A 19,683-nucleotide genomic window follows, 5' to 3' on the forward strand; every position below is an offset into this window, starting at 1 on the left:
CTCAATCAGCAAGTGCAACCAAGCTCAGCTAGAAACCTGATTTATGGCAGAGGAGATGTAGCCAATGACTTGGGAAAGGATATACTGTTCATAGACAATTGATAAATACATATAGAAAAAGATGAAATAACATCCTTAACTCCCACCCTACACAAAACAATCCCTTTGGATTAAAGGTTTTAAATGCAAAAGACAAAATTATAAAACTATGAGAAAGAAATAAAGAATACCTTTATGAGCCTAAAGTAGAAAAGTGAAAGGATAAGACAAAATAAGAGCAAGTCATTGCAACTCACATAACCAAAACAGAATTAATATAGAGAATAGGTAGTTTACTTGGAGAAAATGATGATTAGGAATTTATCTCAATAATCAAGGTATTATTCGAAGTGAAATAAGCCAGTCCCCAAAAGCCAAAGGTCAAATGTCTTAGCAGATATATGGAAACTAACCCACAGTGTGGGGAGGGGGTAGAAATTCAATGGATTAGACCAAAGGGAATGAAGGGATGGGAAGGAGAATAGGAAAAGATATATATATATATATATATATATATATATATCTCACAATGAATCCCACCATGGTGTACATCCACAAGAATGGGATCCTAAATAGAATAAGATACATTCCATGCTGTATAATTATATCAAAATGGATTCTACTGTCATGCATAACCTAAAAAGAACCAATTAAAAAAGACCAGGAAAATGCAAGCCAAAATAATAATATTAATAATCAGGGGAATGCAATGAAGTCAGACTTGATGGCACACCCTTGTAATCCCAGATACTCAGGAGACAGCGTTGGAGGATCACTCCAGACCAGGAGTTCAAGACAAACCTGGGCAACATAAGGGACACCTGGTCTCACAAAACAAAAGAAAACAAACAAAAAGACCCCAATGAAATATGATTTTGTGCCTATGTAATTGACAAAAAAAAATTAAAATTGAACAAAACTAAGCTTTGGTAAGGATGTGAAGCAACTGAAATTCTTATCCATTGCTAATAACAAAATAAACAAGTGCAACCATTTTTGGTAACTATTTATCTTTTCTTAAAAGGTAAACATGGATATGTCCTATATAAACTAACATAGGATATATTCACACAACATATATATCCCAAAGAAATTCTTTCACATTTGGACGAGAAAGTTTCTCACTGTATTGTTTGTAATAGCATAAGCAGTAAAATGAATAACTAGATTGTGGGATAGAGTAGCAAAAATTAATAAACCACACCTATATACAGGAACATAAAGTAAAACACAGGCAACTGCCCTCTGTAGTAAAGTTCAAAAAACAAGTAGAATTAAATTGTATGCTATTTAGTGTGGAATCCAGCCTCCAAGATTGTCCAGTGAGCCTTGCCCCCTGGTATCCATGCCTGGTATCTACCCAACTCCCAAAATGAATAAATAACCCTATTCAAGCCAAAGTCCCATTTTGTAGAAATTGTGTGTGTGATGACTGAAGCAGTCTTCAAAGAAGATGTGGCTTTAGTCCTTTTTTATTGGATCCTGCATTCTTGGGGAAGCCCATGGCCATGTTTTAAGGACACTCAGCAACTTTATGCAGAAGGCCATGTGAAATGGAAGGGAGACCTGCTGTCTCCAATCATGTTAACGAACCAACTTAGATGGAGATCCTCCAGCCCCAGTCCAGTCTTTAGATGACTGAAACCTTGTAAGAGATCCTGGCTGGGTGTGGGAGCACATGCCTGTAATCCCAGCGGCTAGGGAGACTGAAGCAAGAGGCTCAAAAGTTCAAAGGCCAGCTTCAGCAACTTAGCAAGGTTCTAAGCAACTTAGTGAGACCCTATCTCAAATAAATAAATAATAAAAAGGGCTGGGGATGTGGCTGAGTGGTTAAGTGTCCCTGGGTTCAATCCCAAGTAAGATCCTGAATCAGAAACACCATAATCCATTTCCAAATTATTATTATTATTATTATTATTATTATTATTATTATTATTTTGGTACAGGGATTGAGCCCAGGGATGCATAACCACTGAGCCACATCCCCAACCCTTTTTAGTTTTTATTTTGTGATAGGGTCTCCCTAAGTTGCTTAAGGCCTCCCTAAGTTGCTGAAGCCGACTTTGAACTTGTGATCCTCCTGAGCCACTGGGAGTAAAGACATGTGCCACCCTGCCTGGCCCACTTCTAAATTTTTTTACTTACAGAAACTCTGAGGTAGTAAATATGTGTAGCATCAGAATACTAATACTTTTATCGGACATATACTGTTAAGTGGTAAAATTTGTATGTCTTCTTTGGAGAAATATCTATTAAGATCATTTGGTCCCCTCTTTAATTGGATTGCCATCTTTATTTTTATTTTTTAATTAATTAATTAATTTTACAGTAGAATGCATTTTGACATATAGTATACAAATGGAGGACAACTTCTCATTCCTCTGGCTATACATGGTTCAGAGTCACTCTACTAGTGTAGTCATACATGTATACACGGTAATAATGTCTGTCTCTTTCTGCTGTCCTTCCCATTCCCCCAACCCCACCTGTCCCCTGATTCCCCTCTACACAAACCTATATTCTTCCCTATCTCCCCACCCCACCCCCTGTCCCACTATGGATCAGTATCTGCTTATCAGAGAAAACATTTGGCTTTTGGTTTTTTGGGATTGGTTTGTTTCACTTAGCATGATATTCTCTAGTTCCATCCATTTACCTGCAAATGCCATAATTTCATTCTTCTTTAAGGCTCAGTAATATCCCATTGTATATATGTACTTTTTCTTTATTAGATTGTTTATCTTTCTGTTATTGAACTGTATATATTTCTACATATTCTGGATATAGGTCTTTTATCAGAGACATGATTTGCAAATATTTTCTTTCATTCTGAAGTTTTTGTTTGCTTTTTTGATAGTGCCTTTTGAAGAAAAAAGTTGTTTTTTTTTATAGAAATTGCTGTCAACAAAAACAGAATAAAATGCTTTAACCATTTCTAAAATCAATATCCATCTTTATTAAGAACATTTTAAAGTAGAGCTGAGAAGAAACATCAGAAATTTTAAAGCAGCAAAATAAGTGATTATGCTAGTAAATTTCACCTTTATTTTTTTTTTTTGTTTTATGAATTATAAAGTTTTTAATTTTTTTTTTTTTTTTTGGGTGGTGCTGGGGATTGAACCCAGGGCCTTGTGCATGAGAGGCAAGCATGCTACTAGCTGAGCTATATCCCCAGGCCCCTTAGTTTTTAATTAAAAAATATATATTTTTTTTAGTTTTAGGTGGACACAATATCTTTATTTTACATTTATGTGGTGCTAAGGATTGAACCCAGTGCCTCATGCATGGTAGGCAAGCACCCTACCACTGAGCCACAACCCCAGCCCCCAAAAGTCTTTAATTTTGATGAAGTCTGATTTGTCTATTTTTTGTTGTGGTCACTTGTGCTTTTGGTGTCACATCTAAGAAGGTCATGAAGATTTATACAGCCCCCCTCCCATATTTTCTTCTAAGAATTTGTAAGTTCAACTCTATAATTAGGTCTATGATTCATTTTGAGCTAACTTTTGTGGGTGGTGCAGACATCCTTTTTAAAAAAAGTTTTTAGTCGTAGATGGACACAATACCTTTATTTATTTATTTTCATTTCAAGTGCCTCATACTTGTGAGGAAAGTGCTCTGCCACTGAGCTACATTCCCAGCCCCATCTTTATCCTTTTGCACAAAGATATACGGTTGTACCAGCACCACTTATTGAAAAGATTATTCTTTTCCAATTGAATTGCCTTAGAATTATTATTAAAAATTAGTTGACTACAAATATCAAGGTTTATTTCTAGACTCTCAGTTGTACTCCATTGTTCTATGTCTGTTCTTATACCATGATTGCTACAGCTTTTAGTATATTTTGAAATAAAAAATATGAATCCTCCAAACTTTGTTTTTTTCCAGAATATTATGGAACTGGGTGCAGCGGCACAGGTTTCTCTAATGCCAGTTATTCTGGAGGCAAATTTAACACCAGCCTGGACAACACAGTGAGAACCAGTCTCAACTTTTTTTAAAATGAGGGCTGGAGATATGGTTTAGTAGTGAAGTGTTTTCCTAGCATGTGCAAAGCTCTGAGTTCAACCCCAGTACTGAAAAGGGGAGGGGGGAAGCATGTTTTGACTGAGTCCCTTGCAATTTCATGTGAATTTTGAAATCTGCTTTTCCACTTCTTCAAAAAAGGCAGCTGAGATTTTGATAGGGATTGCATTGAATCTGTAGATCAGTGTGTGAATATTACCTTCTTAGCAATATTAGATCTATTTATTCTATAAACATGGGCTATCTTTTCCTTATGTAGGTCTTCTTTAATTTTTTTCAATAGTGTTTTGTAGTTTTCACAGTATAAGTTTTGCCTTTCCTTTGTTAGATATACTTCTAAGTGTGTTATTCTTTTTCATCCTCAAATGCACATTCTTTGCTCTGGAGATGCCTTTTGGACTGTCTTTGGCAGATCTGCATCAAGATCCCTTGCCCTTTTTGGCTTCCTGTTTCACCTTTCTTCTCACAAATGTTTTTTTTCTCAGCAATGCAAGCAGCAGTGCATGCCTATGATCCCAGTTACTTGGGAGGCTGAGACAGGAGGATTCCAAGTTCAAGGCCTGCCTGGGCAACTTAGCAAGATCCTGTCTCAAAAAGTGTGAAAGGGCTAGGGATGTAGCACAATGATAAAGCACCCCTGGATTTATTCCTCAGTACCAAAAAATAAAAATAAAAAGAGGCTAGGGAAGTGATTCAGTGTTAGACTGTCCAGTACCAAAGGGGGGGAAAATATCAGAAAGCAAACTGATTTCTTTCTCAAAATATGTGCAGAAACTGTTATGGCTAGGTAAGTAAAGAACTTACAGTGTATTCTATATTAGGCTATGTTTTTTTCTTTACTTTTTTGTGCTTGTTACTTGTACAGAATTCATTATACAGAATGATGGTTTAATTGTAGCATATTCTTACATACATTTAACATATTTTGATCATTTCTGCCCTCCATCTCTTTCTCCCCTCCCTTTCCTCCTATTTCCCTACTCCCAGATCCCCTTCCTCTTCTCTAATAGTCTCCCTTTAATTTTATATTGTCCTTCCCTCCTGATAAACCCCACATCTGAGAGAAAATATGCAACACTTGTCTTTCTGAGTCTGGCTTGTTTTGTTTAACATGATGATCTTCGGTTCCATTTCCCTGAAAATGATGTGATTTTGTTCTTCTTTATGGGTGAATAATATTCCATTATGTATTATCACATTTTCTTTACCCATTCATCCAGTGTTGGCTGATTCCATAACCTGGCTATTGTAAATTTTGCTGCAATCAATATGGATAAGCAGGTATTTCTTTTTTAGAATTTATTTTTTAGTTATACATGGACACAATGTCTTTATTTTATTTATTTTTATGTGGTACTGAGGATTGAACCCAGTGCCTCACACATTCAAGGCAAGCGCTCTGCCACTGCGCCACAGCCCCAGCCCTAAGCAGGTATTCCTATAGTATGCTTACTTTAATTCCTTCAGGCATATGCCCAGAAAGTGGCACAGCTGGGTCACATGGTTGTTCTATTTTTAGTTTTTTAAGAAACATCAATGCTGACTTCTACAGTGGTTTCACTAATTTACATTACCACCAACGGCATATACCCCTATCCTCACCAGCATTTATTTGTTGAGGCTCCTTTGAACTCTCCATCCTCCTGCCTCAGCCTCCAGAGCCGCTGGGATTACAGGCATGTGTCGCCATGCCCAGCTGACGTTTATATTCTTGATGATAGCCATTCTGACTGGGAATCAGATGGAATCTCAGTGTGGGCTTTTGTTTTTTGTTTGTGTTTTGTTTTTTCATTCTGGGGATTGCACTCAGGGGTGCTTTACCATTGAGCCACATCCCAGCACCCACCCCCCAACACACACCTTTTTAAAATTTTTTTTGTTTGTAGATGGATACAATATCTTTTTTTACGTGGTGCTGAGGATGGAACCTAGGGCCTCACACCAGGGAGGCAAGCACTCTACCACTGAGCTACAGCCCCAGCCTCTCCCCAGCCCTTTTTATTTTGAGACAGGGTCTTGCTAAGTTACCCAGGCTGGCCTCAAATTTGTGTTCCTCCTGCCTCAGCCTCCTGGATTGCTGGGATCACAGTTGTGCACCACTGTGCCAGGCCTGTATGTTTCTTAACCAGAGTTTATGATAAATACGACTTAGACATCCATATTTCATCAGATCTATTCTTGACTGTTTCTGACAGAGGCACAGTCTAAATTTTTTTTTCCAACAAACTACCAGTAATTCTTAAAAAAGAAAGAAGAAGAAAACAAATACAAAAAACAACATAACATATCCTATCATCCCTTGTGCAACAGCTCATTTCCCTGAATCTTTGAAAATTACTTATGCATGCATGATTTTGAAGAGAATGCCAGGGACTCAGTTCCATAAGGATCACATTCAAGTTTTCTCTCCCTGAGGCAGAAACATTATTGCCTTAGAATTGTTTTCTTCTTAACTTTGTCTAAAAATGAAAACGTCTGCCTTGATTTGTGGGGTGTGTAGTTTTTGTTTTCTCAACTCGAACATAGAAATTAAAACGAAAATACATAAACTTTGGGTTGGAAAACAGTAACAGCTAAGGAAGAACTGAATTTTAATTTGCTCAGCGGATGAGTCAAAAATAGGCTTTTCTGTTATTGAGACTTCAGTAGCAATAGGTCTCATTAAGGATTTTGTTATGATTTTCCTTATAATTGTTTATTTAGTTAGGTGAACTTACCGCGAAGCTAAAACAAAGGGAAAGAGGACACAAATGGAGGCCGGGTGCTGAGTAGGTCTAGTGTATTTCCTTGAAGTTTATTCTTGGCACTTGACAACTTTTGTTGTTCTTTGGAGTGGGATTTTTAAATTAGTCTTCTACCTTATGATTGTTGGGTTAAAGAAAAGGCATCCATTGTCTTTTGTATGGTTGACTTAAATCTGGCTGCCTTATTCAGCTCCTCTTTTATTTACTCCAGTAGGTTTTTTTTTTTTCTTCAATGCAGTCTCTGGTTCTCCATAAATATAATCATTTTATATGCAAATCCACTGATTCTGCCTCCAGGCTTTCATAAAGGCTGAGAAGTAGGACTGAGGCTGAGGATTCAGGAGCAACTCCTGGACCCATAACCACTCTCCCTTGACCCAAATTGGAAATGAAGCCACCATTAATGCCAAAAGTTGCTGAATCAAGAAATCACCTGCCAATTTTTTTGGGGGGAGGTGTGTACCAGGGATGGAACCCAGGGCACTTTATCCCTGAGCCACATCAGATCTTTTTATTTATTCTTATTTTGAGACAAGGGTCTTGCTAAGTTTCTGAGGCTGGCTACAAACTTGCGATCCTCCTGCCTCGGCCTCCCAAGTAACTGGGATTACAGGTATGTTCCTTCACACCTGGCCTCACCTTCTAAATGAAGAAACGGCTGCAACAGCAGCTGGCTCCAGACCATGACACTTCTGCCATGGTCTGCATCAAGACAACAGCTGCTTTCCACAGCATCTCCCTCCACAGAGGACTCAGTTCCAAGTCCAAGTCTCACATGAGTGCATCTGTTTGGTGGGATACAAATCATGTCTCCAGCTCGGGCCACAAGAGAGTCTGAAAAATGTACTTTTTTTTTTTCAGCTTCTGTCTGTGCATCCTTCTAGATCATACCAATATGCAATATCTGCTATGGCATTCTTTAGTACATCTAGAAATCTTGCTTTTATTTCTTTCTTAAACATTTTTAATAAAATACACATTATATAAAACTTATATCTTAACAATTTTAAGTGTACAGTTCAGTGCTCAGTACATGTTGTACAACCAACTCTTTTCATCTTGCAATCCTGAAAGTCTATATCTATTGAACAACTCCCTCCCCATTTCCCTTCTGCTAGACCCTGGTGACCACCATTCTTTGGTTCTACAAATTTGACGACTCTAGCTACCTTATATAAATAGAAGTTCCAGTAGTCATTTGTCACCTATTTGTCAACAGGGAGAAATGTGTCATTAGGCAACTTTGTCATTATATAAATATCTCGGATTGTATTTTATATAAAGATCACTACAAGATACTAAGATCACTACAACTTTATTGGGTATTATGATCTTATGGGACCACTATCATACAAAGTCTGTTATTGACCAAAATGTTGTCTTATGGTGCATACACGATCGTATTTGTCCTTTTGTGACTGACTTATTTCACTTAGCATCATGTCCTTACAATTCATTCGTTGTAGCATGTGTCAGAATTTCAATCTATTTTAAGGCTAAATAATGGCCCATTATGTGAATATCACATTTTGTTTATTCATTCATCTGTTGATGGATATTTGGATTACTTCCACCTTGTGCCTAGTTGAGCAATGCTACTATGAACTTGATTGTACATATATCTCTTGAAAACCCGCTTTAATTTATTTTGCATACATATCCATCTTTCCCTTTCCTTTGATCCAAGAGCTTTGACCAAGAAAGGGCTGCTGATCATTAAACAATTTTTCAGTATCTCTGACAGATTGTATTTTAAAGATGGCCACAACAGTATTTCCCATTCCACATGCTCAATGCTATTTCCTTTGCTTCTGCCAAAACAACCATCTGTGGACTTGCAGAATGTCTTACCACCCATCATGGTATTCCATATAACATTACTTATGACCTGTGAATTCATTTCACAGAAATGCAGCAATGGTCTTATGTTTATCACTGGTCTTAAAATGTTCCCCACCACTTTGAATTGCTAACTTTGTAGAATACTGGAATAGCCTTCTGGTGACACAGTTACATTGCCAATTGACAATAGCTTGCAGGGCTGAGGTTAGATTCTCCAGGAGGCTACATATGTTCTGAATCAGCATTCAGTATATGATACTCTTTCTCTTATAGCCAGAATTCACAGGTTCATGAACCAAGGCTATTGGCACCACATACAAAGCCTGAGTGATTACTAGAAAAATATTTTCTTCCTGTTTGCAGATTTATGCTCTGTTAGCATACAAGTCTTAGTTCCACAGGGAAGAATCCTTCTACCAGGGGACACATGATAATTCTATTGAAATGGAAGTGAAGACTGCCACCCCACCATTTTAGACCTCTCGTGACTCTGAGTCAACAGGTGAATAGGGGATTTACAATGTTGACTAGGAGGATGGATCCGGACTGTCAAGTTGGCTTATTCCTCCATGATACTAGTAAATATTTCTGGAATATAGGAGGTCCCTTAGGGTGTTGCTTTGCATTATCATTCCTATGATTAAGATCAATAGAAAACTACAACTCAAGACAGGTAGGACTATGGAATGACCCAGACCCTTCAGGAATGAACGTTTGAGTCATCAACATACCAGAGAAGGTCAATTCTCGCAATAAATCCCTTTCTATCTCTCTGTTGTTTAGATATATATCCTATTGGTTCTGTTTCTCTGGATCCTATAGTTTGGTGGAGTCTATACCCTCTCCCCTTTAACTTTGAACCTTGGGAAGGTCTTCATAACAGCCTGGACAAGTAGAGTATGGAAGAAGTGATACTATGTTACTTCTGAGGTTGGTTCATAAAAACACCTTTCACTTCTCTTGGGATGCTGACTCTTGGAATTCATACTAAGAGAAAGCTCAGATTAACCCATGGAGAAGACACCTGAAGACGCCATGTGTAAGTTTTCCATCTGACAGACCAGCTGAGGTCCTGACCAGTAGCATCAAATATCAACCAAGTGAGTGATGACACCTCAAGATGATTCTGCCCTCAGCTATCAAGTCACTCCAGACTTTGAGCCTCCCAAGCTGAGGCTCTAGATATTGTGAAGCAAAGATAAAATTGTCTCTGCTCTGTTCTCTTCTGATTACTGATTCACAAAATGCACAAATACAATACCTCTGTTGGGAACAAAGTTTGGGGGTGGCTTGTTACGCAGCCATAGGTAACTAACAATATCTTGTGATGTGATTGTCTGGTTATTCTTTCATCTTTAAAGTAATATGTAAGCACTCGTGTATTCCTAGAACAAAATGTCCTTGGCTCATGTGGTATTCATTTGTTCATAAACTTCTGAATTTAGTTTGCTAATGTGTTAGAGATAAATTATTATTTTAAAACAAAATGGATCTTAACTGCTCCTGCCTTTGATGGAGGAAGGTACATAATTCACACCAGAGGTGGAATGAACTCTCATGCTGCTTCCTTCCACTTTTAGGACAATCTTCCACTGTCCTTTTTCTTTCCTTACTTAGCTTAAATTCCGTGATTACCACTATTATTACGCCCTTGAAAATATTTCCATTTCCTTGCTTGTCTCCATTTACCACACCTGCCTTGTGTGAAGTCCAGCCTCAGATAACCCCAGCTACCCACTAGTTCTGTGTCTGCACCTGAGCACCTAAGCCTTACCGCAGAACCATCCAATTGCAGGGGCTGGTGTCACCTTAATGTCCCCATTACAAGCCTAAAAAGGACACTAGTCATCAGCCAACAATCTACTGAATTTCTGGTAAACTCTCAATCTTCAGAACTCTTAATTTATACCACCCCCACCCCGTACTAGATATTAAACCTTGGGTCTTGCACATGCTAAGCAAGTGCTCTACCACGGAGCTACACCCCAAATCCCCAAATGTTTAGAATTACTATTTTTATGGTGCTAAGGATCAAACCCAGGGCTTTGGGTGTGCTAGGGAAGTACTCTACCACTGATCTACACGACCTGTCCTCCTTTATTCCTAACACAAAGGCCGCGTTCTATCACCTCACGCTGCCTCTCTCAAAGAACTGACTCTGGCTAGGGGGAGAGGAAACTAACAAGTTTTTCATCATCTTCCACGGTCCAGGTAACTTCCTTGCATTTTGGTTTATGAAGTAGGTATGTATGAATGTCCCCATTTTTCTGCAGAGAAAACTGAGGCTAAGTTAGTTTGTGCACTCTGCCCCACATGACCCAGTGCAAAGCCCTTGGCCTACTCCAAGGTCAGAGCTTGCCTCTCTTCATCCCAGTGGCTTCTCACATCAAAGGCTCTGTGTACGCTACTGTTTCAAGTTTATCTTTTGGAAAATGAGACTATTTAAGAGAGAAAAGTTCCACCAGCTTTGTTCTTTAATCTTTTGAAGGACAACACTCTGAGACTTTTTTCAGGTCCAGCTGGGGCAGATGGCAGGCTGTGACTTGAAGAGGTCCCCTTGCTCAATCCCATTCTTGTTCTTCAGCATTTTGTTTTTAGGAGGTAAGTACAACGAATAGTCACTCTTCAACTCTTACCTTTAAAACAGTATTAGGAAAACAGACTCTAGACTGAAGTTCATAAAATCAAAAACATTTTTTGTTGCTGTTTGTGATATATGGGGGTACCACTCTAAAAAGTAAGATAAGCACAGAGTCTCACAAAATGAGATCCCTTCTAAAGTAACACCATCAGATAAAAAAGACGATTTTAGATATCTTTTAAAATTATGAAAGATTAGGACATTTTCTTCTCTTTTTCTTTTTTTAAAATTTATTTTATTTACTCTAGGGATTGAGCCCAGGGGCACATAACAACTGAGCTATATCCCCAGCCCTTTTGTATTTTTTTTGTTTTGAGACATGGTCTCACTGAGTTGCTTAGGCCCTTGCTAAATTGCTGACGCAATTTGAACTTGTGATCCTCCTGCCTCAGCCTCTCAAGCCACTGGGATTACAGGCATGCACCACTGTGCCCAGCTTAGGACATTTTCTTAAAGCCAAATAAATAAGTGCATTTGCATCTGGGCACTTTGGAATGTCTTTAATTATGTATTTCTGTTGCATGTAATTATCATGGAATGCAGGAGAGCCAAAGGCTGGACACACTGTCCCCACTGAGTTCTCAATCTGGTACATCTGACTTCAGATTGTGGTCTAAAGGCCATGTCCCAACTAGAGTTTGGAACCCCAGGGGAATTCCAGGGGTCTCAGAGATAATAGCTGAGGTGCTGTATATGCAGCGAGAAGAGTCAGTCACAGACCTTTAGGGCTCTGCTTTGCTGTCCTGACTTTACACCCATTGCTATGACAAAAAGGTATTTTGCTGGGATAGAAGAGTGGGAAGTAGGGGGAGGAGGAAGCATTGCTGATTGAGACATAGGATAAAAATATATGAGAATGTTTAGCCCAGAATGGCATCACTTCAGCCTTATCAGCTTTGCTGAAAGTGATATTTATAGTCTACTTGCAACATAAGGAAAAATGAAAGCAAGCCCTGTTTCTGTGGGTCATCCTCTCCCTCCCCACCTGGCTGCCACTGTGATTTCTCTCCCTGAACCTTACCAAGTCCTGTTGCCCTAGTCCCTCATTGGCTTAACACTGAACTCCCATTTCCCTGGAGATTCTGATTTGACTGAAGCCAATGAGGGCATGTCACTTCTGCCTGTGCGGTCTGACCTGCTCTCACCTAGCCAATGGGCTCTTTAGTGATGAGAGTCATATAAATTAGGTAGAGACTGAAAGATGGTCTTTGAGGCACCCTTCAAATGGTGCCCATTGCAATTCCAACTCTTTGGAATGGCCTCAAAATTAGAATGGGGAGTCTGCAAAGGAGAGAAGCCTGGGACATGTCTAACCACAATGAGTGCAAATGAGATGCTTGTTACAGTTAGTTTGTAGCAAAGAAGCAAATATTTTCTGATAAGGTCTCCTTTAATCTACACACAAAGAATTTTACAATAGCAGTTTGTGGTTTTTACATCTAGGAAGAAAGTAATGCTCAGTTCTAAAGAACTGGGTTAATTTATTTCTGCAGAGTAAAATAATTCCTAGTCCTCCATATAAAGCAGTCACTGCAGCAACATTGATTAAAAAAAAAAAACTTGTCTTGAAACATTTATCTTTCACATTCTTTTAAAATCTATATTGCTAAGACAAGCGTCTTTCTTAGAAAAAGAAATCTCTGATGCAATGTCATAAAAATAATTTTCACTAGAGATGATGGCTCTTTATTGCTATTTTCTGATTTCAAAGCTGCAGGATGCAGTAATTTCCAGCCTAATTTCTTAGGGCTTTGGAACCTTCTGCCATTAGCCTCATAGAGAACACTTTAATTCAAGACCCTTATTATTATTTTTTTAAATAAAAGAATAGAACCTAAAGAAAAGCCGAGCACTTACCAGAAGTCAAACAAATCTGTTAATAGTAGAAACAGAATTAGAACCCTCACTTCCAAAGTGCTCTTCAAGTTTAGATCTGATCTTGCCTGACATTTCAGGAAAAGTGGGTCCTTCAGATTCACATGATCCCAGGACAAGAAAACAATATGTGTCATACATGAACTTACTCAAGAAAAGATGGTGGTAATTTCCACCAGTGTTATGTTGATTCATTTTCCCCCCTTCTAAATATTTATTTTGAAAAACCCTTGTGTGAGTGCCTTATTCCTCAACAATCCATTATCCCATTGTTTAGATAAATGGTTTTTAAAGTGTGGTCCCAGAAATGGCATCATTTGGGAACTTAACAGAAAAGCAAAATGATAGGCTCCACCCTGGATCTACTGAGTTACAAACTCTAGGGGTGGCATCCAGTAATCTGATCTTTTTTTTTTTTCTCATTAATGGACCTTTACTTTATTCATTTATTCACATGTGTTGCTGAGAACTGAACCTAGTGCTTCACACATGCTAGGCAAGCACTCTACCACTGGGCCACAAACCCAGCCTCCAGTAATTTGTTTTTAACAAGCCTCTAGGTGATTCTGATGCACATTGATTTTTGAGAACCACTGGTTTAAATAATCCTTGCTTGAACTAACTATAACTTGGGCATTGCAAAATGGTGAATTTCCATCATCCATTGAACAATTATTGGGGGGCATTCTTCTGTACAGAGAAGCTTTCCTTCACTTTGCCCTCCCTTTCTCTTTACCCCCTGCTGGCTTCCATCACTATGAATTCATACTTTGGAAATTCAAAGGAACTCCCTTCAAGCTGCTCACAGTTGCTGAGCATCCTTGCTCTATAATACAAGAATATTTGGTGATTCTGAACTGTTTATTTGCCTGTGTTTATACTGATTCTTGAGGGTGAAAAGAAAGTCTGCAAAAACTTAATATTTCCTTGAGGGGACTTGGTATTTAAGTTTTTAATTAAGTATTTAATGTTTACAGAATAAATCTATTTGAGCAAGGGATGCGTTTGACCGACAGCAAAAGTCTGTCACAATTATATTGAAGTCCTCATGATTCTTAGATTAGGGTGATTCAGGGTTGGTATGAGTTGCAGTGTTTTGTTATGACTTTAGGTTAATTAATACAACTCTGAGATCTGATCCCTGATAGAGATAACAGATGCTTATTCATAATTGGCAAGAGCGAACTAGAGACAGTGTGGTGAGATATTTAGTTTCAGTCATTAACATGTATAGTTTTAGAAGCTATGTAATACAACACACACATTAACTACTTAAAATATCTCAATGTTTATTAGAGTAACCTGAACATAAAAATCACTTTGCGAAGACAATAATACTTTGAACTTTTAAAATGATTACTATGAGCCAAGCACTGTACAAAAGTACTTAACATGTATTAATTTATTTTTGGCTTTCAAAACCCCTCTGAGATAAATGCTCTTATTATTCCTGTCACACAGATAAGTAAACTGAGGCATAGTTACATTTAGTAGCTTACTCCAGGTCATGTAACAAAGTAGTGGTTGTATGTTCCATGGTCTTACCCACCACATTATAACACCTTTCTAAGTTTGTACTTGTAAATATAATTAACTAAGGAGTTTGCTCTATGATTAACTTATTTAGCTTCATAATATTTTCAGGAAAAGCACATAAACAGTGGGATACTGTGGAAAGAGCCCAAGAATTTTGAATGTCAAGACCTGTGTGTGGGTTCCAACTAAAGCTCATGTAGGGTCTTGAGGGAAAAGGTTCTAAGCCTCAGTTTCATATGTAAAATAGGCCTAATAATAGCTTTCCCACCTGCCTCATAGTGTCATATAGAACAACGGGTATGAAAATGCTTGGAAAATTGCAAAGTGATCAATAGAAACGGTTAGACATCTCTTTTATTTTGTTTTTGTGGTGCTGGGGATTGAACCCAGGGCCTTGGGCATGCAAGGAAAGCACTCTACTAACTGAGCTATATCCCCAGCCCCCAGTTAGACATATCTTAACAACACACACATATGTAAAACCACCTTAGATTTTTCTATTTACAAAATGAGTTCTCAACCCAGTTTTAAATATTCTAGATCATTAGACTATCTTTCATACAGTTTATTTTTGACAGTATTTTTCAAACTGGCAGTTTTCTTTCCCCCCATAACTATTTGATTTCCCATTCTGGATTTATTAAAACTTTCATTATATCATCATGCAAACAGTCTTTTACATGCTTTTTCCTTGGGGCAAATTTTAACTTCTTGTCATGTTTCAATTTTATCTGCAATATTCAGGCGACATAATCTGCTGCTCTAGTGGCTCGTGCATTTATGTTTTGCATATTTCATACAAAAAAAAGTAGAGAAAAAAAGAGAAGTCAGCCAGATGGAATTCTCTTTCCAGGCAGAGAACTAGAAAAATTTGCATGGCCACAACCTCTTCTGTAGACAAAGGATGCTTGTTTTCAGGACTGGCAATTGGTCACAGGGTGACAACCCATCCCCAGATTCCTGAGGCAGCCCTAGGTTTACAATCTGAGGTTCTGAAATAGTTCCTAAGATGCAATTATTTCCAAATTTAATCAAACCCCAGAAAATAGCTAATTAAAAAATAATCATGAAACAGCAGGCCCTTTCTCCAAATTTAAACACATGCTTTAGTTTACTGGCTGTTTAGTTCGCCAAGTCTTGCAAAAACCCAGCCACCTGTTAGGGAAGGGGAAGGGGAAGGTGCTAGAGTTCCTAGGAGGTGACTGTTCTTGGCAGCCACCTCCACCCAGTCCTTCCTGGAATCTATCATTGTCAGCTTCTGCTAAGATATGATTTTGTACTTGGTGTGTAAAGATAGGCAAGGAACTTTCTGACCTCTCTTTGAATCCCTTTTTCATATTCATTATATTCATTCGGTGACACAATTATAGTAAACCTCCTTAAAACAGTGTGTGGCACTGAGAAGGGGTTGGACACATGTGAAATTCCCTCCCCATCCATCTTCCCCTTCCTTGGGTTGGCTGGGGCTGCCATATTTCCCCAAGCTCTGCCCCACTACCCAGGAAGCTGGGTGTGGTTCCCAGAAGGCTTGGTTGGGATTTGCATGTTAGTTTGCATTGATGATTTAATCCTTTGTTTGGGCTTTTTCCACCAGAAAACCAACAAGGATATTTTTTGTTGCCAAATTTGTTTTTCTCAAAACTAAATCTTCACTGAAAAGAATGACATGCAGAAAAACTAGCGTGGAGGGATCGTTTTTTTTTCTAAAATTAGGAAATTCTCAAGATCTATAAGGAAGACACTTGGGAAAGCAATACTTTGGAGTTTGAGTAAAGCTCTTTCCTGGTTCATTTTCTAACCTGATTAATGTTGTTGTTATTATTACATTTTTGGTGGGCTTTTTTTTTTTTTTTTTGGTACTGGAGTTAAGCCCCAGGGTGTTCTATACCACTGAACTAAACCCCCAGCCCTTTTTCTTTCTCTTTTCCTTTCTTTCTTTCTTTTTTTTTTTTAACTGTGAGACAAGGTCTCACTAAATTGTAGAAGCTGGCCTTGAACTTTCAATCTTCCTGTCTCAATCTCCTGGGTTTCTGGGATTACAGGCATGTGCCAGCTAATGTTGACTACCTTGATAGCTAAAGCAAACAAACAACAAAAAAAGAAAAAAATGCTTCCCCCCCCCCCCCAGTACTGGCGGTTGAACCCAAGGGATCTAGCATGCTAGGCAAATAGCTACATCACTGAGCCACATCCCCAACTCTGAAAAATTAATTTAAATTCTTCTTGAGAGTTGTGGACTTTTCATGTTGACATTCACTGAGCAGCAAAGAGCTGAGTTTTGGCTACTCAGAAAAACTTAAATTTATTTTTATATTTTTTGGTACCAGGGATTGAACCTAGGGGCACTTAACCTTTGAGCCAAATCTCCAGCCCTTTTTAAAATATTTTATTTAGATTATTTAGAGACAGGGTCTATATGAGTTGCTGAGGCTGGCTTTGAACTTGTGATCCTCCTGCCTCAGCCTCCTGAGGTACTAGGATTACAGGTGTAAGCCCCTGAGTTCGGAGGAAAAACCTAAATTCTTGAAGCAGCATTTTATGGCACCATTTTTAAAATACCTCTATTTTAATTTTTTTATATAAGTTTAATTTAAAAATTTTACTTTTTTTTCATTATATTGCTTTGTCTCTGATTTTAATTGGCATATACTTTACATAGCACATAATGAACAGATACGAGGTGTACAATTACATAAATTTTGATAATCACATACACTACTAACTATAATCACTACTCCAATCAAGATATAGAACATTTTCATCACTTGAGAAAATTCCCTGGTGCCCACTTCCAATTAAACTTACTCATACTAGCCTAACTCCAGGAAACCCCTGTTTTGATTTCTATCACTATAGGTTTGATAGTGTCAAATGAAAATTACAATGAATTCATTTAAATGATCCTGTTGGCTTGTTTTGCAATTCACGCACAAGTTCAGCGTCTCTTCTAAAAATTTGGAAAGGACGCTTCAAAGAGCTGAGTGGAGGAATTAGTCACAGTAGGCAGAAAAGGACTGAAGAAAGTGGAAACCAGGAACAAAAAACAGACTGGTTATTTCAAAGTTACTTTCTTTATTGGGTTAAAACAGATGGAACTTCCTTATCCTGCTAAAACTGGTCTGTTCAGGGATTTGACTATTCTTTCTTTCTCTCCTAGTTTCTGGGAAAGTCAGATAAACAAATTAGTTTTGGTTTGGTGATGCAGAACTTTAACATGAGTGACTCCATTTTGATTTGGTCTGTGGGGGACTGGGGCAGGGGCTCAGTCTAAATCAGTGGACTTCTACAATTTTATTTAATAATAGATCTACCTATTTTGAATTTATATAAGTGAAATTATACATTCTTTTTGTGTCCTGGAGTATTTCATTCAACCTAATTTCTATGGAAAATCTCTCATCCATGTTATTGCATGTACCAATAGTTTGTTCATTTTTTTTCTTTTTATTGTGTTTTTTAAAAAGGAAGAATAATCCAAAAATAATGGATAGACTTTATTTAAAAAATTTTTTTTGGTACCATGGATTGAACCCAGGGATGCTTAACCACTGAGTCACATCCCCAGCCTTTTTTATTTTTTATGTAAAATTTACCCTTCAATCATTTTAAAGTATATAGTTCAGTAACAGTAAGTACTTTCACAGTGTTGTGCAATCATCACTGTTATCCATTCCCAGAACTTATTTTTTATCCCAAATGGAAACTCTGTACCCGTTAAATAGTAATTTTCCATCTCCTTGTGTATACCCCCCAGTCCTTAGTAACAACTACTCTACTGTCTAATCTCTATGAATTTGACTATCCTAAGTGCCTCATATAAGTGGAACCGCACATTATTTGTCCCTTTGTATCTGGCATCTTTCAATTAGCATAATGTTTACAAAGTTCACTCATGTTACAGCATATGTCACAGTTGCCTTCCTTTTTAATAAACCTGTATTATTTGTATATACTACCTTTTGTTTATCCATTCATCCTCGATGGACATTTGGGTTGTTTCCATCTTTCACTATTGTGAATACTACTGCTATATACATTAGTATACATGTATTTATGGGAGTCCTTCACACCCTGCCCCTCACCATGAATATTTCTGGGTATATACCTAGGGGGAAGTTTCTAGCCATGTGGCAACTCCATGTTTTAACTTTTTTAGGAACCACCAAAGTTTTCCACAATGGCTGCAAAGAATGAATATTCCAATTTTCCCATATCTTAGTCAACACTTTTTAAAAAATTTATTGCAGTATTGGGTATCAAAGCCAGGGTCTCTTGCATGCTAGTGCTCTACCACTGAGCTGTACCAGCAACCCAATTTTTCATTTTTTTAAAATTAACAATTGAATGCATATATGAAGTGATATCTCATCATGCTTTTTTTTTTTTTAATTTTGTTGTAGATGGACACAATGTCTTTATTTATTTATTTTTATGTGGTGCCGAGGATCAAACCCAGTGCCTCATACCTGTGAGGCAAGTGCTCTACCACTGAGCTATAACCCCAGGCTTCATTGTGCTTTTTGAATTGTATTTTACTGATAACTAAAGATGTTGAGAATCTTCCAGCACATGTATTTGTTATGTAGCTTTCTGAACATTTTCTCTACATTTCCTTGATCACCTTGCAAGAGGACTTTGAAACAGCAAATTACAATATTTTTTATCTTCACAGAGGGGTTCAATTTTAAAATAATTTGGAGGGATTGATTGATTATATTTTGTTATTGTTGTCGCGAAAGAGCTATTTCTGTTATTTCAAAAAAGACACTTTAGTTTTTTAAAAAGGAAGAATAATCCAAAAATAATGGATAGACTTTATTTAAAAATTTTTTTTGGTACCATGGATTGAACCCAGGGATGCTTAACCACTGAGTCACATCCCCAGCCTTTTTAATTTTTTATTTTGAGACAGGGCCTTGTTATATCACTGAGACTGGCTTTAAACTTGTGATACTCCATGCCTCAGCCTCCTGAGCA

Source organism: Marmota flaviventris, chromosome 14, assembly GCF_047511675.1.
Source record: "Marmota flaviventris isolate mMarFla1 chromosome 14, mMarFla1.hap1, whole genome shotgun sequence".
NCBI lineage: Eukaryota > Metazoa > Chordata > Mammalia > Rodentia > Sciuridae > Marmota > Marmota flaviventris.